This window comes from Cryptomeria japonica, chromosome 8 (genome assembly GCF_030272615.1).
Source record: "Cryptomeria japonica chromosome 8, Sugi_1.0, whole genome shotgun sequence".
NCBI classification, from domain to species: Eukaryota; Viridiplantae; Streptophyta; class Pinopsida; order Cupressales; family Cupressaceae; genus Cryptomeria; species Cryptomeria japonica.
In genome coordinates this window covers 429,523,025-429,536,331 of record NC_081412.1, presented here as the reverse complement: position 1 = coordinate 429,536,331, position 13,307 = coordinate 429,523,025, and positions in this window count along the sequence as shown.

Genomic DNA, 13,307 nt, shown 5'->3' with positions numbered 1-13,307 from the left:
CATAAGAATTTAAAATTTAACATCTACATGAAAAGGTTAATAATTAATCATCAAGTGACACACATGACTTAAGGGGATTGGCCTACAGTTAGGACACGTGGCTTAAGGGGATCAAACTAGAAATAGGATAATTTTGGCTTAAGGGGATAGGCCTAAATAGGTCGTAATTAAATTTTGTAATTAATCATTTAAGACACGCGACTTAAATGGATTGTCCTAACTAGGACAATTGGCTTAAGGGGGTAGGCCTAATTAGGATGTATGTTAATAGATTGGCTTGAGGGGATTGGCTTAAGGGGATAGATTGAATGTATGTTAATAGGGGAATTGTCATAATAGTATGTTAAGAATAGTAATTTAATGTAAATATAGTTGATTTAATGTACTTAGAATAGGAATTTCAAATTTAGCAACTACAAATTATAGGATGTATGTGGCTTAAGGGGAGGAGCCTAAATTATAGGATGTATGTGCATTTCCTAATTACATGTGTCTTAAGGGGACATGGTCAAAATTAAATTACATTTGATCATAATTAAGTTTAATAAATTGAATATATAGTTAATAGGACCTATTTCATGCTATTTAATATATATGGCATTTAATAATATATATAGTTAATAGGTCCTAGTATGTTAAAAGGGGAATTTTCGTAATAGTATGTTTAGGGCCCGTATGGTTGTAAATATAGTTAATTTAATGTACTTAGAATAGGAATTTCAAATTTAGCATCTACAAATTATAGGATGTATGTGGCTTAAGGGGAGGAGCCTAAATTATAGGATGTACGTGCATTTCCTAATTACATGTGTCTTAAGGGGACGTGGTCGAAATTAAATTACATTTGATCATAATTAAGTTTAATAAATTGAATATATAGTTAATAAGACCTATTTCAGGCTATTTAATATATATGGCATTTAATAATATATATAGTTAATAGGTCCTAGTATGTTAAAAGGGGAATTGTTGTAATAGTATGTTTAGAGGCCCGTATGGTTGTAAATATAGTTAATTTAATGTACTTAGAATAGGAATTTCAAATTTAGCAACTACAAAATATAGGATGTATGTGGCTTAAGGGGATGAGCCTAAATTATAGGATGTACATGCATTTCCTAATTACATGTGTCTTAAGGGGACATGGTTGAAATTAAATTACATTTGATCATAATTAAGTTTAATAAATTGAATATATAGTTAATAGGACCTATTTCATGCTATTTAATATATATGGCATTTAATAATATATATAGTTAATAGGTCCTAGTATGTCAAAAGGGGAAGTGTCGTAATAGTATGTTAAGAGGCCCGTATGGTTGTAAATATAGTTAATTTAATGTACTTAGAATAGGAATTTCAAATTTAGCAACTACAAATTATAGGATGTATGTGGCTTAAGGGGACGAGCATAAATTCTAGGATGTACGTGCATTTCCTAATTACATGTGTCTTAAGGGGACATGGTCGAAATTAAATTACATTTGATCATAATTAAGTTTAATAAATTGAATATATAGTTAATAGGACCTATTTCATCCTATTTAATATATATGGCATTTAATAATATATATAGTTAATAGGTCCTAGTATGTTAAAAGGGGAATTGTCGTAATAGTATGTTAAGAGGCCCGTATGGTTGTAAATAGTTGATTTAATGTACTTGTGCGACCCCATGGGATCGTGCATAGTGTCCTAAGGGGTCATGTATGTGGTCCTAAGGGGTCACACATGTACATTAGAATGTGCATGCATGACCCCTTAAGACCACATACATGACCCCTTTGGACACTATGGCTGATCCTATGGGGTCATATGTGGTCGTAAGGGGTTGGACGTGATGTGATCCTATGTGGTCATAGGGGGTATGTTGTATACAATTTAAAGATGTTTTAAATAGTTTCATTTTTGTTGTAATTTTTTGGTTTTGGTTTTGGTTTTGGTTTTTGTTTTGATCTTGTAAACTAAATGTTTTGGTTTTGATTTTTTTTTGGGGTTTTCATTTCGTTTTAAAAAAATCCTAATCTAATCAATTCATAAAAAAAAAATCAAACTAAATTTAACTAATTTTTAAAATAAAAACATACTTTTCTAATTAAAATAAAATTATTGAACTAAAACACATTTTTTTCTAACAAAAAAAATAAATTTAAAACTAAAAAATTATTAAGAAAAAAAATAATTTTTAAACTAAAAATCTAATTTTTCAACTAAAAAATTAATCTAAACATGATTATTGAATAAAAATGGGTATTGGGCATACCTGGAAGACTAGAAGGCGAGTTGTTGGCAATTCCTGTGAGGCCTCCACACCTTGAATCGGGATCCTGTATGATAAAAATGAACCACATTACGTTAAAAAAAAAAATTTATATATTCCAAATGGGATCCCGTGTTGAAATGAAACAAGATCCCATTTCATTTCAACACGGGATCCCATTTCGTTTTCAAAATGGGATCCCGTTTGGAGCTCTAGGCTCGAGATCCCGGGGCCCACGAGATCCCATTTGATTTTAGGCTCGGGATGTCGAGAGCCAATGGGATCCCGATTCGTCTCCTATTATTTCCCCCCGATTTTGAATTTTTAACTAAGTCCAAAACTTCCACATTAAGTGGACACAACTTCTTGCACTTACCCAAGTATAAAAATATTACATAAAGGGAATGCACATGCATTCGAGAACACTGCCTAGAGCTCACTACTCAAATTACAATAAGGGCTACAACCCGGAAGGCTCATTGCATTACAAAATGATTACAAAGGAATACAAGAAGGTTTGAACTATTGAATGGCATCAACAAATGCCTGAGTATAGTTTTGATTAAGCACAAAACACATAATCACACTTTGCTCTGTTCTAATATTCTGCATTATACCATAGCACAAACCTTTCAATTGCATACAATCACTCATTCACACTTCACACACATCTACCCATCTCAAAAATGATCAAATCAAATACTCGTATATCTACAACATCAATTTAGATCTAGTCCATGTCGGCCCAAAAACCGCATAACACACAAATGAAACGTGTTACCCAAGTCAGCTCAATCTGATCCAAAACAACCACTTGGACCAAAATAAATTGTCCACACGCTTCCCACATGTTGGCTTACTAACCTTGAACACACAACCAATCACCAAATCACTCTGGATGATCTGCACAACAAATATTCACACATTACTGTGGATGAACATTGTTCAACCAGAAAACCTATCTACCGGATCTTCCAACTCACTCAACATCGGAGGCTATAAACCTGGAATAAGGCATTTTACACATCCAAAATGCATCATCGGGATCTGAAACATAAAATAATCAACACAAATGAACCACCAACCAAATTTGTACACTTTGTCGGATGACTTATTCTTCTCACCGGACCTCAATCAATCTTCCGGTATGAAAGAATCATGAACTAAGGATTAGATAACTAACTCAAGTTGCCATCAATGACAACAAAGAACAACAATGCAATGTCTCTTGCCAACAACCCTAACCTTAACACTCAACCAAATTGAATCTTAACCCCAATCCTTCAATTGAGCCTTATATACTAACCCTATTTTAACTATTTTTTAATTAAATGACAACCCTAATTAGTGTCTTATCAAGTGACCTTGTAACTTCTAATTAATATGTCCTCATTACATATGTTTAAACTAATAGAATATAATCCATCAACGTCAAGCTTATTTATTCTAAGGTTTAGGATATTTGCATTTCCATAATCTACTCCCATCTTGGATCAATTTGTAGACTCATTGTCATTGTGATTTATCTTTATTTGTACAGAAAATAAATCTGAAGTGAACTCTAACTTAATACTAAGCCAAAATAGTACAACCTGAGTTGGCCTAGTGGTGGAGAACTTGTGCTTTTGAAATAGAAGTCACAAGTTCAAATCTCAGAAAGGAGGTAGGGTATGTACACCTTATTGGCTTCGGCCCATTACCTATCAAAAAAATACTAAACCAAAAAATATCCTTAGATATTGAACCAAATTAAACCTTAACCCTACCATAACAAAATTGAACACTAACCCTAATATTAAACCAAATTAAACCCTAACAATAAACCCACACCTAAATTGTACTCTTCCACTTATAAAACCTTAACACAAATTAAACCCTAGCCATAAATCTAATTGATCATTAAATTTAAGTGTAACCCTAAATCTTAAATCCATCATCATCAAGCTTATCTACCCTAAGGTTTAGAGTATTTGGCTTTCCAAAATCCACTCCCATGTTGAATGATTTTTTTACAGTCAATATCATTGTGATCTATCTTGATAAATAAAACCGTAAACCTAATCACAACCCTTATACTCAACATAAATAAAGGGATCTAAATACAACACATATTTTCTAACAAGTTTCATATTTTCTTATTTTCACTCAAATTTGTGCTAAAACATAAGCATATTTTAAATAAAATCAAAATAATGGAGGTTCAATTTCAAGATATGACCTACAACATAAAAATACTTCAGGTTTTAATTTGTGTTAAGCTTTTATAAGGGTAAAAGTTCAGTTTAAGTTTTGGTTTAGTGTTAGTGTTAGTGTTAGTGTTAGTGTTAGTGTTTAATTAGGATTAGGCTTATGGTTATGTTTAGGGTTACAGTTCAATTAGGGTTAAGGTTCAATTATGATTAGGGTTGGAGTTAGGTTTTAATCTAGTTAAGGTTCAATTTGGTTTATTATCAGGGTTGGGGTTAGATTTGGTTTATGATTTAGGTTTAGTTTAGGGTTCAATTTTTGGTGATAGTTTAATAAAGCTTAAACTTATGGTTTTATAAGAGTAAAATTCAAAGTTTAATTTAAGTTATTCAAGTAAATAAATATAACTATATATTCTATAAAATTAAATAAAAAAATTAGAAAAATAAAACTAATTTTTAATTTAATAGTTTTAGTTGACTAAAATAACTTTATATTATACATATTAAAAAAATTCCCAATTAGCATCTGAAATACATCTATATATAATATCTATAAGAATCCTTCAAATAGATGTGTTTAATAAATTATACTAATTTTATTATATTTTATGTGCTACTTTCACATTTTAAAAATGTGATGAGACACTAAAAAGTATTTGTATTTATGATTAACATTTAATCCTTTCCATGTCATATGTTAACATGCACTTTTCCTCCTTTGTATCATAACGAGATTTGCTTGCATGGTTGGCTAAATACATAGTCTACATTTTGTTTAATTATTTGAAGTTTTTCTTCATCCCATGTTTTTCAAACTTTTTTCAACCTTTTTTGGTGTTAGGGTGACCTTTTACATAGACAAAGAATATATAGAGTTATTTTGTATTGAGTTGAAAGCTATTCTAATTTATCTACATTATTAAATAAATATATTTTTTATTTCCTATAAACATGGTTTTAGCACCCAAGTGCCACAAAAAGAAGTTTTTTTAAAAAGATTAGGGTAATGAGGAGGTCATTATATTCATTCTAAAAATAATTTATTATATTTATCCATATCCACGGCACAATGGATATAGAAAATTAATTGTTCATAGATGGAAACATCTCTTTAAAAAATGTTTATATTCATTGAAAGAAATCCCCCTATGAAAATAGAAAGATGCATTTTTAATTGCAACTTTAAATGTTTCCTTCAAAATAGAAATTGGTATTTCAATTTAGAAATCGAAATTGATATCTACAAACACAATGCTATTAGAAACATTCCTAAATCAATTAGCACAATTGGAAACATTCCTGAATTGATTGTTTTAGTTTATATTATTATTATTTTAGTATTTAAGTACTATTATTTTATTATATCGGTATTATTATTAGTAGCTGCGCTAGGCAATACTATTGCATTCACTTAAGCCTAATTAATTGGTTTTTTGACCAATCAAAAGTGATTATGATTATTTTTTTCAAAATAAACTTGATTTTTATAAAGTTGATATTTATATTTTTGAACTAGAAATTAATTATCTACAATATGATTGGATGAAAAAAAATGGTATTATAGGAGCAAATTTATAGGAATGATATATTTAATAGGCTTTTTTTAAAATTTATTTATATTTAAAAAGTAAATGTCTATTTTAAATAGTATTTTTTATTTTTATTAATAATCTTGTAAATAAACTGATTTTCGTATAAATATATATAAATTTAAATTAAAAAATTTTGAAAATATAGGTAATAACAAAAATTAACTATTGTATAGGGATTTGATTCAAACCATTTAAAATTAGATAAAATAAAAGTTTAAATAGATAATTAAATTATTTCATTACAAGCATTACACAACAAATATTTTACCTATCTTTAGAGGAATATAGATAAAATACACCTAATACATCATATAATTTGTTCATTATTCCACTTAAAGATTATTATATTATTATCTTATTATATTACTATATTATAATTAATATCAAATTATTATAAGATATGATTATGTTATTATTTTTTAATATATTCTTATTATTATATTTTTATATTTCCAAAAAATTATTTACAAAAGCAAAAAATCTTTTAGTAGCAAATTATAATTATCATATTATTATATTTCTATTAAACTCTTGACCAAAACAATTTTTTTATTAATATTCATTACTTGTGCAATTCTATTGAATTCACTTAAGCCTAATTAAAGGATTATTTTGACCAATCAAAAGTGATTATTATTCTTGTTTTCAAAATAAACTTGATTTTTATAAAGTTGAGATTTATATTTTAAACTAGAAAAAAAATTGTTTTTTTTTATCGGTAAATATTTTTGTATTATATTAATGTGGAAATTAAAATATACAAAAAATGCAGTCTTCCAAAAAGCATAAACGCAGAAAAAATATCACCCCCAAACCACCCACACCCATTTTTACTGAACTACCCAACCCTACATCCTATGACAATCTGAGAAAAAACCAGCTCCTTGTTGGTCCTACAAACCCAAGTGTATCAGAATAATTTAAGTTTTTAAAATAAACTAACATCTACAACTATGCATTAACATATGAAAAACATGGGCCAACAGGCCACTCACTCGCTACCATCCTGGCTCGCCTTCTCCCTTCCCTCCTCAATGGTCGGAGCTTTCCCCTTTGCCACTTCACCTGTCATCCTTGGGATGCATTCCATGCATCTGAAGTCAAGGTCGCCCTCCAAACTCGCCAATAGCTGAATGGCCCGTCCTTCTTCAATCTGTCTCTCAGGTCCCTGCCAACTTCCATCCTTGCCACTACATGTAGAGCATTTAGGACTTCAACCGCTTTGGTGAGTTTCACATAGAGCTTCATCACTTCCCATCCCACTTAGGCACATTCTCGGCATTGGTTTTTGATTGTGTCCTCTAGACCCTGAACAAAGGGTATCATCTCCTCCTGTTCATCCCCTTCCTTAATACGGATGCCTACTCGGGGCACCACCCATTCCAGGATTGAATCAAGATCTATCAAAAAATCCCCATCAATCAGTTTGGTCAGCATGAGTTTTACCTTCTCCACCTCTGGCTCAAACTCATAAGCCCATGCCAAAAGTAGGGAGTACACCTCCATGTTTATTTGATATCGGTGGCGGACGTAAACCACCTCCTCAGCAAGCATGAGACGAGCCGCCGCCCACAACTTCTCCGCTTTAAACCAAAAAATTCCCTACATTCTCTTCTCTGACACCTTGCCCAAGAAGGGCACCACCTTCTTGTCCATTCGCAAAGTGAAATTAGCTTCCATAGTCACCTGCAAATTTATAGCAGCAAATCCTGCAATGCAATGTCATACAATGCTACAAAGATACAATCAATTCTATTACAAACAAACTATGGCTCGCAGATTAATGGGTAATAAATTCTTTCATTGTCATATAGGGGGATAATGAGTGCCGAAGATATGTCATTAATGCCATGAGATCACCCGCAGGATTTACTGCTATCCTCCACCCGCTCTAAATGTGTGACCTGCCATAGATAACTACCCTCTTCAAAGAGCAGGCGCCAACGTGTCTTATGTACTTGCCAAATTTTATCTCACTTTCATATTGAAAACTGCACATTTCTAAAAAGTTGCAATCAATACCATTTCCACACACAACCATCTCCTTTCCACCACTTTGCCGCATAGTTATCCAATTCGCTTCCCATGTTAGATAGCAAAATTGCCACTGCATTTGCTCCTCTCCTTATATGAGAGACATGAAACTCCACAAATGCTTTGATTTTCTCTCGGATCATTGCCACCCATCGGTTTATTTTCCAGCATGGCGTATTACCTTTAGTTATTGCATTAATTACTATCTGGGAGTCCCCTTCTAAGTGCAACCGTTGGACTTTCATATTTAGCGCTAGCTCTGTTGCTAGAAACGCCGCCTAGACCTCTACTTCATTATTAGTGCCATCCTGGAACCGTTGTGCTCCTTTGAAAATGATAAATTCGTTATCATCCCTCACCACCACCCCAGCACCTAAGGTTCCCGGATTTCCTTTTGATGCACCATCAAAATTGATCTTTATCCACTTTTTACTAGGTGGTTCCCATTTAACCATCTCTGGAGAAAAGGCTAGATCAACCCGCGAAGACCCATTAACAGGTTAAACTAGAAATTATTTATCTATTGTATGATTGGATTAAAAATTTGGTGTTATAGGAGCAAATTTATAGGAATGATAGATTTAATAGGTTCTTTTTTAAATTCTTTTTATTTCAAAAAAAATGTCTATTTTAAAGAGTTTTTTTCAAATTTGTATTAATAATTTGGTAAATAAAGTGATTTTTCAATTAAAAATATAAACCCATATCTTTTATAATTGTATTTTTTACTATTTTTTTTGAAATCATTCTATTTTTAAATACTTTTAGAAAATCATAATTTTCTTTTTAATCATTTTAATATATACAATATGATTTTATAACATTTAATCATAAATCTAAATACTTTTTATTTAGTGAGTAAAAAAATATCTATTTTCAATCTATTGTTTATATTATATAATTTTATTATTATTAATAGTTACTTTATTAATATCAATTATAACGAGCCTAGATATCTTAATACATCTATCTAAAATATGTCAAGAGATATCAATCTCGAGGCGCCTATTTTAAATTGTTGTTGAGAATAGATAGGCGCCTCAAGGCTGATATCTCTCAGCGTATTTTAGATAGATGTATTAAGATATCTAGGCTAGTAGCATCCACAGCACAACATGTAAAGTATGAATTTGTTACATTTTTTTATTTAAATAAAGCATTATTATCCTTTGCAAATCATGATACCTATCATATTCAATGGAGCGTACAATAGGAATTCATAATGAATGCAACATTTCATCTTTACAAAAAAAAAATTAACCTTATTTTAATAGAATATTTCACTTCAACAATGTATACACTACATAAAAATATTATGTTTCCAAAGATTTGAGTCTTTATTCCGTTGCTTTCCTTTTGGCGAGTTTCTTTCATGTTTTCATTTTTTCATAACGATCATATGAAAATGGTGGTGAGATTCTAATTCCATCCAAGGCCTTAACACACGATATAGCAACAAATGTTAATCTTGCCCTTTCTCTTGGTCCTATATCAATTGTTGCCTTGGAAAGAGTCAATCCTTGTGATTTTTGGATTGTTAGTGCCCAAGCCAATCGTAGGGGCAATTGACGTGTGTGGCCCCTTTGTATTGGTGAAATAAGAATCAAATTTGGAGATGCATCTTCGAAAGGAAGTCCAGAGTAATTGTTAAATTCAACCATAACATATGTTGGTGGATCTGGTGGGGCACATCCGGGTTTGTATATGATATTTTGGATGTATCCTAAAGCTCCATTCACAAAACCTTCTTCTATCCATAAATTAGATGTTAGCATGACCCTTGCATCCTTAGCAATTAATAATTCAACATCCAGTTCATCATTTTGACCTCCTACTGGATTCATACTACCTTCTTTGCTAACTATGCTACGGGCTACCGATCTTCTTAATGAATATAAATTTATTTTTTTATTGTTGTGTACATTATCATTTGTTTCAAATAGATGACTATTATTAATTGTTGGATGTAATGAAACATTTGTTCTTGTTGTCAATAATTTCAAATCATCTATAGTTGGATTTGCATCCCTAATATTTGTGAGTAGTTAGTGAAACCTTTGTTGGTCTTTAGTTTCACCTTCCTTTCTGGACACCTTATCCAAAGTAACAACTATCTTAAACTCTTCCCATAATGATTTTGCACGTACATTACTATCATAAGCTGGTTTGTCACTAACAGGAGGTAGTTGTCTCAAATCTCCTACCAAAATGATTGATCTTCCACCAAAGTTCATGTTTGATTTTTCAGGAAAAGCTTAGCGTAGTCTTGAATCAATATTTTTTAACAAATTATGTCCAATGAAACTCATTTCATCAATCAATATGTATTTAATATGTTGAATTTATTCTTGAAGACTTGTGAGCCTTATGCCTTCTAATTCAGTAAAATCTGTAAGAGGTATTCTCAGGGTTGAATGAATTGTTGATGTGCCAATGTTAAAAGTTGCAACTCTAATTGGTGTCAGTAATAATAGGGGATAACTTTGTGGTGTTGATGCATCATAAATAGCTTGACGAATTGCATGAATCATATATGATTTACCTATTCCAATTGTTCCTTGACCTATCATGTATAGTGGCATCGCATTGTCATCTTGATTATAATTTGACATAATAATATCAAGTTCTTTTTTTGCTTAGCACCTAAGGTCCCATATGATATACTTGACATCATATCATCGGGTATTAATAAGCCATTCTCTTTCATAGTGTTGATAAAATTTATTGTTTTATTTGTGTAATCATCTCCTTGATATTCTGCACTCCATGGAGTTTGTTTATCAATATCTCTTCTTCCCAACATATCTATTTTTGGTATATCCATAATTTGTCCATGATGTAGTCTTGATATGATCTCCCACTCATGTTTGATTGTATTTTGATTATTTGGTAAATCATCCTCATCTTCAAAATCATTATGATTTTCAGTTTCATTTGAAATAATCCTCCGTTCCAAATGCCATGGATTATAATTGAGTGACTCCCAATTTAATATAACTATGTTATCATCAAGTCCAATATCTCTTTGTATATTATGAATTAGTTTGTACAACAATAACTCTGACCAACAAAAGTCAACCCATTTTTCTGACTGACGTGTAGGTATAGTGGTAAATCTTGGAAACACTCTCACAATAGCTGCTATAGTCCTTGCTTCCCATTTGTTATATCTTTTTCTCTTGGAATCATAAGTCCAAGATCTAGTTGCATCTATAAGTGTGACACTTTCCATTACATATGGTCTATCCATGTATCCTTCAATGAAATATTTTAGGTGACATTCATCATTGTTTTCTTCATTTTTTATCACTAGCTTGAACACCTCTCTTGAAACATTTAAAGTAACAAATTTACTCTACTACTTTCTACCAATGGCAACTCTAATAACATATGACATGTTTCTTATGCTCCAATGTCTTTCTCAATGAGTGTTTTTGTTATAAGTCTCCTATATGACTTTGATGTTGCTTCATCTAGATTTTCAATATTTGCAAGTCGCATTAACATTTGATGATAAGTTTTTGAACTCTTTTCTGCTTTGGTTGCATACTTTGCAATATAATTCATTTCAACATGTCTTGAGAGAACTAGTTGCCAATCTATATTTTCTCTCCATAACTGAAGTGTGTTATGATTATGTGTGTTTACTCAATCATCATTTATTGCAGGTTTATATACTTTATCTCCTGTGGCTGGGTCTTCAAATAATTTTGATCCATCTAGGTGTAATGGCCATGGTGCATTGTACCTACAAACAAAGATTAAATTATTAGCTTACATAAATATTTTAATTATTTATTAGTACAAAATATTTCAATCAATAAATATCTTACCTACAAACCATTCTTCCTCTTTTTTATGAAGGCAAGCACCCTCTTTACACATTGTATGGCATTCAACACAATTGAGTAAATCTTCATATTCACGTGCTAAGTCAATCTGGTTTAGCTGTTATATATTTCGAAGGCATGGATGTTGTGTAAAATTTTGTAAAACATATCATTGATGATATAACATATTTTATTAATTAGAATACAAAACTTTAAGTATAATATATTTTGAAATAAATATAGAATTAATCATACCTATATGTTTCGTTTATGTGGATCTCCTTGTGGATTCCATGCATGGATAATAGAATCAGAGTACTTGTGAGAATTTTTTACTTCATCTGCATTTCCCCAATCAAGATTGTATATGTTAGGTGCTCCCTCTAACCATATGAATCCATGCACATGTGGTGATCCTCTATGCTACCATTCATATCTTGACCAATAATTTTTTGCCTTCATTCCCTTTTGCAGTATTTCCTTTCGAAACATTGTATATCATAGGTGCATGTATATGCTATGATATGTGGGTAGTCAATAATATTTTGTCACCTCCATTTTTGTGCTTCCTGTGGATTAGTTGGCTGTGTCTGTGGCATTAATGCATGCAAATCTGGCCAGTACATATCTATTGCACCCAAAGTAAAGAAAATTGTTGGTGTTCCAATCTGATGCAAGAGGTCAGTTAATTCAGCTCAACATTTTGCCCAGTAAGACCTTGTATCCCTTAGCGTTGTGCCAAAACACATCAAACGATCAGCTAGATGTGAGTGAGGGATATTCTCCATATGCTTATGGAACTCATTGATTGTGATTAGCATGTCTTGCAAGCTCTTTTTGACAAACACTGCTAACAATTTTTGTGCACGATGTCGCATAATCATATTCATCATATAATATCCAGATCGTGGATGTCATCCAAAAGGATGATCTCTATATCGAAGTAAAATCTTAACAAACTTATGTAGATGGACTCTCCTTATTTGTGTTTCTATCCAGTCACATCGTCCATCTGGAAATAGTGTTGGAAAAGCCATATCAAGTAATCCTTTAGTGACATACTCATTTATTGGAGATGCTCCAATTCCTGGCCAATCAATTAGTGATCTCGGATCTACATTAGGGTTATTTACCCATGCATGAATTAGTTCCATCTCTCTTGGAGCAATTGGTGGCTTAGATGCATTGATGTAGTATGATTAATAATATTTTCTTCATCCATCTCCAATACTGGACCCGCAAATACATATGCATTTGTGTCTGAATCAAACTCCATATGGACAGAATTCAATTGATCGAAAATGTTCTCATCTGAATTGCATGTAAGTTCATTAAGTGTATTTTCATCAATTTGAACATATTTATAGAACTTATCATGTTTTATTTTATATATAAGTGCTCT